Source organism: Rattus rattus, chromosome 13, assembly GCF_011064425.1.
Source record: "Rattus rattus isolate New Zealand chromosome 13, Rrattus_CSIRO_v1, whole genome shotgun sequence".
NCBI classification, from domain to species: Eukaryota; Metazoa; Chordata; class Mammalia; order Rodentia; family Muridae; genus Rattus; species Rattus rattus.
This window is the reverse complement of record NC_046166.1, coordinates 12,000,759-12,010,254: the sequence shown is the minus strand read 5'-3', so window position 1 is coordinate 12,010,254 and position 9,496 is coordinate 12,000,759.

Sequence of the window (9,496 nt, the reverse complement as noted above, 5' to 3'; positions counted from 1 at the left end):
GCCTTACGCTTATATGACATCGGTCTTATTAGCTGCAAACCCTACGAAGTAGACACTGACGACGTCTTTAGATGGGATTGTCATCTTCCGTTGATAAAATAATCACCCTGGAGGGAGCTGTGTCAACGTGGACGTTGTGCTGCAGCTTTTAGGTGTTGCGCTCCACAGGGATGACTCACACTGGCAGAGAATCCTCCGAATGTAAACAGCATGGCCAAAGGGCCACACCCCGAGGTGCTCTGCGGTAGAAAGTATTTAAATCCCAGCCCAGGATTTCTACCCCACCTTTGCTCTTTAAGCTCCTGGATGAAAGACACACACAACCTTTTTATTTATAATAAGCCGTAAGCAACACAAGAGCGGGCCAGATACTGCTCTCCACACTGTTGGCATTACTTTCCTATGACAAACCCGAGTTATTGCTTACTGTATACTGTGTTTCATCTGGGCTGCTCTGAACTCCAATTGGCCAGCCCTCAGGGCCACGTTCTCCTGACTCCCAACCCATGGCAGCTTCTCCTTCCTCTTCCTGCACTCTTCTTCCTTGTGGTCCCTCTCTAACTCTAAGCCCACAAAACCTAAACCCCACGTATGTCCCTTTTGCCCAAGTATTAACCTCTTTATTCACCAATCAAACAAAACTTGGAGACAAAAATCACTGTCTCATCGCTGAGACAACCATTCTTAAGGGTTCCAAATTAACATTAAAATGCAAACAACAGGGGCTGGGGATTTAGCTCAGCGGTAGAACGCTTACCTAGGAAGCATAAGGCCCTGGGTTCGTCCCCAGCTCAAAAAAAAAAGAAAAAAAAAAAAAAAAAAAAAAAATGCAAACAACATTGGGCCAACTCACTAAAGTGTTCTTCAGCTATGATATAACTCATATGTGAGAAAAACTATAAACATATTATATATGCATATATAATTCTCATCTGTGTAGGGCAGATCTCTTCAGGTCTTTCATACTCCATAAAACCCTAAGAATGTAAACAGTTGGACAAAGCATCGCCTGTCACGGTTTCAGCAACAGTGTCACATGGGGCTTTTAACTGGGGAGATGTGAAATAATATTTACTTACCTGGTAAAGCAGTGATCCTGTTGGGGTTACTTGCAGCACCACGGACAACTCACAAGCCTGCAGGTCACCAAACCACCCACGCCAGCTTGAGTGTTGACTACACCCCTAGAGATCTGCATAACTTGGAGGGGCGGCTGGCAGTCTCTTCTGTCAGCAGTGGTTTACTGGTCCATAACCCCAAGGAGGTACTCCAAATGTTTTCAGCCTTAGCTCTCTGGACTTACAAGAGAAATCATTGGCTCCTGAGTCTGAGGAGCCTTCCTCCTTCCTCCTAGGACAATGTTTCAATGTAGCTGGACACTCATCCATCCTTTCCTGTGACTCCTACTTTTTTTTTTTTTTTTCTTTTCTTTTTTTTCGGAGCTTGGGACCGAACCCAGGGCCTTGTGCTTGCTAGGCAAGCGCTCTACCACTGAGCTAAATCCCCAACCCCTCCTACTTTTTTTTTTTAAATCACCTTTTGAGTCTTGGGGGGTGACGCTGGTATCAGAAATTTCACTGGTGGTTATAAATCCCCACGCACATCATTGTAGAAAGGTGTTTGCTCCCAGGGCGAACTGCAGATAACAATGACAGTGCCCCCTGTGCAGACATTTGAGGCATTTTGTCAGACACCTCACTTCCATCAATTAAAACAGTAGCAGTTATTTTGCAGCTGGGGCCTGTGATGTTTCCAGCCACGGGACTTCGTCCTGGCTTACGGTAGCAGACATAAATTTCCTCCTGTAGAGCTGCCTATGAGAAAGCTTATCGCACCCATGATAGTCATGCCACTGTTGAAGCCCAAGCACAGCCTGCCTGGCCTTTTGGTGCCATAACACACAGGGTCTATACCTGAGCAACACTGTTAGTGAAAGTTCTCTCTCTGCACCTGCATAACAACACCAGTCACTGAAAGCTAGCTAGTATGAAGGAGCCCTCTGGCTCACTTCCGTGCTGTTTTTCTCATGTCCTGTGGCCAAAGAGCTTGGCTTCAGCATTAAGGCCTTATATTTTTGGCAATATATAACCGAGGGCAATGACAACATGGTTTGTGGGGCCTCAGGATTGTCCTTGGCCAACAATTCATATTGAGGTGGCCTGCCCTTGTCAGTGAGATACTCACTTATCAACCCTATGGGCTGTGTCACTAGGGTGCATCCTGTACGTAAACAGCTAAAAAGCTATTGTTTTAATATTCCATTAAAAATATACTGGGGGCTGGCGAGATGTCTCAGCAGTTAAGAGCACTGGCTGCTCTTCCAGAGGGCCCCGATTCAATTCCCAGAACCACATGGCAGCTCACAAGTGTCTTTTAACTCCAGTTCCAAGGGATCTGACACTCTCACACTGTCATACAGGCAGAACACCAATGCACACAAAAGTAAATTATATAAAAAATTGAACCTAATCCTAGTATATTTCTTTTTTAAAATTATTTGTTATATATAAGTACAATGTAGCTGTCTTCAGACACACCAGAAGAGAGCATCAGATCCCATTATAGATGGTTGTGAGCCACCATGTGGTTGCTGGGATTTGAACTCAGGACCTCTGGAAGAGCAGTCAGTGCTCTTAACCTCTGAGGCATCTCTCCAGCCCCCAGTCTATTTTCAAAATAGGTAAAAGTACCATTGCACCTGGTTGTCTTTAGTCCAGGTCTGTCCATTTGTGTTTGTGAAATGACTACCTCATCCACTGGCAGTTTTCTGAGTTGAGTGAAAGCCTGATGGTGGCTTCATGTGTTCCTTGCTTACGTGGAAATGCTTGTAAGATTCCCCAGGCAGCTTCTACTCAGGTGAGGGCATATTTGCATCCTTCGCTCATAGGCTTAGCTTCTATATGGCTTGTTAGTCATTCCTTTATGGGATAAGTTAGCTCAGGTATGTGTCCCGTCAGAGCCTTTCTCTATCAAGACCTCAACTGGGAAGAGACCTCACGTGCAGTAGCACCTTCTGCTCTGTAGATTGTGTATGAAGATACCTGAAGAGAAGCCCTGTTTCTGTTTGCATGTGTTTGCTTACAGCTGCCGAGTGTGCCTATGGTGGTGGCTGCTGTTGTTACTGCTCCAGTCTATCAGTGACATCGGATTGTAGCCCCTTTGGCCTTCCAGTTCACTGAACAGCAACAGCTTTAGGTATTTTCCAGGCCTTCCCTGGCAGAATGCGACGAATGGGCATCATCAAGCTTCATGGACTGAGAAAATACTGGGTTCCTAGCTTCTCTGTCATGCACATGGCCTTTGTGGGGCTACACAGTCCCACCAATAAGTTCATGTACTGAATCCCTTCCATCATATACATACATTTTGTTCTGTCCTCAGAATTCTCTGGTATACTTTGTCGTAAAAGAAGGGTTAGGATAAAACCCAATTGATGGCTGGCCATGTAGCTCTTGGGGCACAGTTTTCTGTATCATGTACAAACACCTGATTTTAATCCCATGGGTGACTATGCTGGGCTGGAGAAACAAATGCCTTACCAGAAAAACACTTTCTAAATGCCTGCTATGAGAGGACTTGAATCTCAAACAGATGGGTTAATAGTGAGAATACATGTGTCTTCAGCACAGTTAGAACAGTCCCTGTTTCACATAAGGACTGTTGTGTCTTCATTGGAATGTCACAGTTCTATTATTTTTTTAAAGATTTATTTATTTATTATATATAAGTACACTGTAGCTGTCTTCAGATACACCAGAAGAGGGCATCGGATCTCTTTACAGATGGTTGTGAGCCACCATGTGGTTGCTGGGAATTGAACTCATGACCTCTGGAAGAACAGTCGGGCACAGTTCTATTAAGAATGACATTTTTGGCACTTTAAGAAGAGAAAGGAAGGGGCTGGAGAGATGGCTCAGCGGTTAAAAGCACTTCCAGAGGTCTGGACTGCTCTTCCAGAGGTCCTGAGTTCAATTCCCAGCAACCACATGGTGGCTCACAACCATCTGTAAAGAGATCTGATGCCCTCTTCTGGTGTATCTGAAGACAGCTACAGTGTACTCATATATAATTAATGAATAAATCTTTAAAAAAAAAAAAAAGAAGAGAAAGGAAGGACAGACTAATCTCCATGTGCCTATGATGATAAGGGAGCAAAGGAAACACCTGGAAGGTCACAGCATAGACTGATGATGGGAAGAACAAAAGGCCTCGACTGTCTTAAGGGCTCTTTGGCTGCAGCAAAACACCATGACCAAAAAGCAGTTAGGGGTGGGTTTATTCAGCTTACACTTCCACACTGCTGTTTTTCACCAAAGGAAAGAGGAAAGAGGGCCAGAAGCCCTCCTTTCTCTATAGAACATACCATGGACACGACTGGTAGTAAAAACATACCGATTGATGGTCCATGCATGTGGTGGTGGGCTTTCCTTTTCCCCTTCTGAGAGTCTGGGTCAGATCAAGCAATTCTGCTCTCTGGGCTGAGGGATCTGGCTTGGGCCCAAATGTTTTAGTTAAATTAAGCATTCAGCTCCCATGTGTCTGGTTTCATCTATCCTGTGACAGTCATGGAAGAGAACCTGAGTCATCAGGCAAGAGGGCTGCTGGCTGCTGGCTTCTCAACAGTTGAGGGTGAGCCAGGAGTGGGGCCTTATACTGTGTCACAGGAGTGGGGCCTTATACTGTGTCACACGGGCCTTATACCGTGTCACACAGTCATTAGACATCCAGCATTTGGGTGCTTCTCAGAGGAGGGCCTCAACTGTCTTGTGGGATGCTGTGAATGTAAGATATTGACACAGAGTTAATTTGTTTGCTCTTTTAAAGTTAAAACTATCAGTAGCAGGGCTGGCTCAGAGGTTAAGAGCACTGACTGCTCTTCTGGAGGTCCTGAGTTCAATTCCCAGCAACCACATGGTGGCTCACAACCATCTGTAAAGAGATCTGATGACCTCTTCTGGTGTGTCTGAAGGGAGCTACAGTGTACTCATATATAATTAATAAATCTTTAAAAAAAAAAAAACAACTATCAGTAGCCACCACAGCTCTTAGGTAGACCATACTGTGGCTACAGGGTCCACTCATCCTAGGGGGTTTCCATGGCCACAGAGTTTGGGTTAAAATTCCTTTTGCTTGGAAGTTCTAAGACTGGAACAGGAGTCAGAACTGTTTCTTTTCTTTTTCTCTCTCTCTTCCTTCATTTTTAAAAAAAATTTATTTGTTGTATGTATGTGAGTACACTGTAGCTGTCTTCAGACACACCAGAAGAGGGCATTGACTCCCATTACAGATGGTTGTGAGCCACCATGTGGTTGCTGAGAATTGAACTCAGGACCTCTGGAAGAGCAGTCAGTGCTCTTAACCATTGAGCCATCTCTCCAACTCCCAGAGCTGTTTCTTAAAGCCTCAAATGTTTTTGTTTAGTCTTAGTCCAGATTAGGGCTCAGTGCCCTGTTACAGAATATTTGATCACACCGTGAACCCCAAGTTTGTGTTATTTACTGAAAAGCCTTTTCTAGTTTTGGTGTGGCCCAGCCATCGCACACAGCTTTAATCCCTCTGGCTGGATCCCAGACATGCCCGTAGTACATGCTTTAAATCTGAAACAATGAAGGTAAAGTTAGTTTGTAGAAGGAAGCACCCATGTTGAAAGTGATGTCTAATTGGTTGACAAAGTGATGAATCATAGAAAGATTTGACAGAATCAGATATGCCCAACTCTCATGAGAACAGGGACAAGAGAGACTACTTAAGAGAGAACAGTACAGAGAGAAAAGGAGGACATGGGACAGTTGTACAGGGACAGGGTGCAGAGAGAGAACAAGGTAGATATAGGTGAAAACAGAAAAGCCTGGAGAATAATAAGGAGCTAGAAGATTAGAACAGATTGCCAAAGTTATTATGAAGTCAAGTAGAGCAATTCAGGAGAAGCCAAGAGAAGCCAGATTGAATCAGTCAGCGTGGAGAGGAGTTACAGCCAGAGCAGGATAAATGAGTCAGCAGGGGTCAGAAAGAACAAGTAAGGGCAAGGTTATTGAGCAGTAAGTGTCAGAGGCTAAAAACATTCTAGGCCTAGATTAAATTGTATGGAGGAGGTGAGGAGTTTCCAGGTCTAAGCCTAGGTTAGCAGACTGAGGCAGTGAGCCGCGAAAACAACAACTACAACAGGCAAATAAAAGTGACGTTTACACTGCCCCCTTTTGTGTTGGTGTATAGAAACCTTGCTATTTCCATAAACGCTGGTATCCAGAGGCAGCAGTATCCAGCTGCACCTAGGAAGTCTTGAACCTTCTCTTAGTTTTTGGAGTTGGTATCTGAAGGATGGCAGCAATCTACTCTGAGATAGGTTCCTTTACCTCCCCTCGGCTGGTAGCCAAGACAGGTGGTCTTCTTTAAGTTTAGATTCTTCAAAACCTGCTTTAATTAGGGTTCTCAAATGCTTTATCCTCCCTTCTAGCCCATCAGAGGTAGTGGGAATGAAAGGTTGGGAAACAGGGGATGTGGATCTGTTTAGAAATAATTCTTTTGGGCAATTCCAATCTATCTTCATTGTCAGGATATCAGCAGCTCTGTTCACATGATCAGCGGTGGCATCTCCTTGTTCTACTTGTAAATACTACTCATGAATCTGCACTGGCAGTTCAATCTAGAAGAACCTGCAAGTCTCTACCCATTGGCCCAAGTGGGAAGTTCTTTGGTTCATTTCTCTCTACAAAGTCAGGACAAATGATGATCAGTGAAGAAGGCAAGGTCAACTAGTGCCAACAGTGAAGACCAATGACGCCAGCAGAGAGTGGCCAGGCAAACCAATGGCACACAGTGTCACCACTGTCTGATGGGACACACTTATACCCTTTCCAAACATCATGTATCCTCAAGCCTCACTCCAGCAAAACACCACATGCCCTTTACCCAGGCAGCTTCAAGAAAAACACCACACGTCTGTTCTCAGTAAAACATCCTCCCATGTCTCTGCTCCAGCAAAACATCCTCTCACAGGACAGTCTCTACAAAAACATCACATGATACAGTCTCCAAAGAAACCAGGAATTCCCACTTCATATCCTCCTTTCTGTTTAAAAAATTGTCTTTTTCTCTAACATCAACAATCTACACACAATAGAAGCAATTAGAAGAACCACAAAACTAGAACATTACATCACACTTCAAATAAATAACTTATGTACGAGATAGTCAAACAATAGTCTAATGAAACAACCTTAAATTTCTATCAATATATAATACTTCAAACAAAACAACTTTACATTTCTATCATTATATAATAATTAAACAAAGCAACCTTAAGTTTCTATCGATAAACATCACTAAATAAAACAACTTAAATTTCTATCAGTATAGCATCAGTAAACAAAATAACCTTAAATTTCTATCAATATAAAATAATTACACAAAACAAAACAATCTACCACCCTAAATGATAACAACCATCGCAAATCAAAGGATCAAAACCATCCATCCCAACTTAAGGGATCGGAATGACGGTCTTCTTATATTTGGTTCCTGCTGAGTTGGGGTGAGGAATTCCTGTCTGGGGCTTAAGGGGAAAAATGGTTAATATGGAAAATGCTAGGTGTAGCACTTGTTTCCCAGTCTTTGTGTTTGTCCAGTCTCTGTGTTGTCTGTGTAGTCTGTGTATTGTCCAGTCTTTGTGTGGACAATCATTTGGGCTAGCCCATTTGAAGTTGATTTGCATGCATACTTTGAGACAATCTGAATCGCTTGGGCTATTTGCTCTGAGAAGACATCCATGTCTCAGGTGATAAGAGATTTTTTTCTGATCCTACCTAATCTTTATAAATTTTATCAGTAACCAATTTTTTCCTTCCCCGTAGATACATAAGTAACCACTTCCCTATCTTAAAAACAATTGCAGGTTTCCATTCTAACATCAACACATCCTTATAGTATATTAGTTGGCCTAGTTTTAAGATACTTTAGAGTTAATGAAGCATTATTTAGTCTGTTCCTGAGGGTTTTTATTCTCCATTTTTTGTTTAATAAGCATCTCTTTTAAGGTATGATTAGCACTTTCTATAACTGCTTGTCCTGTGGGATCGTGTGGCACACCAGTAGCATGCTTTCTATTGTAACATGCAAAGAATTGCTTCATCTTATTGGATACATATGTGGGATCATCATCAGTTTTAATTTGTGAAGGTTTCTCCATAATTGCCACTATTTCCAATAAGTGTGTAATTGCACAGTCAGCCTTTTCAGAACTTAAAGCAGTTGCTCATTGAAACCCTGAGTACATGTCAATGGTATGGCATATATACCTTTCTTTTCCAAATTCTGCAAAATGGAACACATCCATTGACCAGATGTCATTTCTTTCGGTACTCCTAGGGTTACTACTAGTAGGAAACAGAGTTTGGTTGTAGAGAGAACACATTGGGTATTTTTTTTTAAATTTCTTTGGCTTGTCACCAAGTCATGGAAAAAAATTTAAACCTTTTCCATTAACATGATATTTCTCATGAAATTCTGAGACTTCAAATGCACACATTTCCTATTAGTAATTGGTCCACTTTCTTATTTCCTTGAGCTGATGGACTAGGCAAACCTGTATGAGACTGGATATGAGTGATATACAATGGATGGCTTCTACTCCCGATGGCTTGTTGCCACTTACAGCAATCATAGAACAGTTAATTCTGAGTTATCAGGTGCACATTCAGTAGCCTCTATATGTGAAACAGCTCTTTCTGCATATAAAGAATCAGTAATTATGTTGAGATTCAGGATAATCTAATCCATAAGGATTGCATACAATTCTGACTTTTGAACTGAGGTATAAGGACTTTTGATTACCTTGCTTATTTTATCTGGCTTATAACCTGTCATCCCTGCCTTGTTTGCATTCGTATAAAATGTTGGTGCCTCTGGAATTGGTATTCTCTTTACGTGGAAGAATCCAATTAAATCTTTCTATAAGCTGTATATGTTTGCTTTTTGGATATTTGTTATTAATTTCACCCAAGTAGTTACTAGAAGCTCTTTGTCAATTTTCATTGATCACTCATAATGACATAATCTCAGCATTTGGAAGAGGTCCTACAATTTTGGTTGGGTCTGTTCCTGAAAATTAGAATAATCTTATTCTACCTTTTATACTTAATTCAGAAATCTTTACTATATGTCTTTAATTTTTTGCTTTGTTTATGAGCTAAGAAAATCAATTTCATAATACTATTTTCCATTTGCATAATGAACCCAGTAGAGAGTGAGCTGAAGGCAAAATGACCAAAATACAATCAAGTTTAGGATCAATTTTTTTCTTTTTTTTTTTGGAGCTGGGGACCGAACCCAGGACCTTGTGCTTGCTAGGCAAGTGCTCTACCACTGAGCTAAATCCCTAACCCGTTTAGGATCAATTTAATCCACATATGTATCTTGCAATCTTTGTTCTACAAGAATTAACTATTTTTATTGCTTCAGCTGTTAGACATCTTGGACTGTTTAAATTTGAATCTCCTTG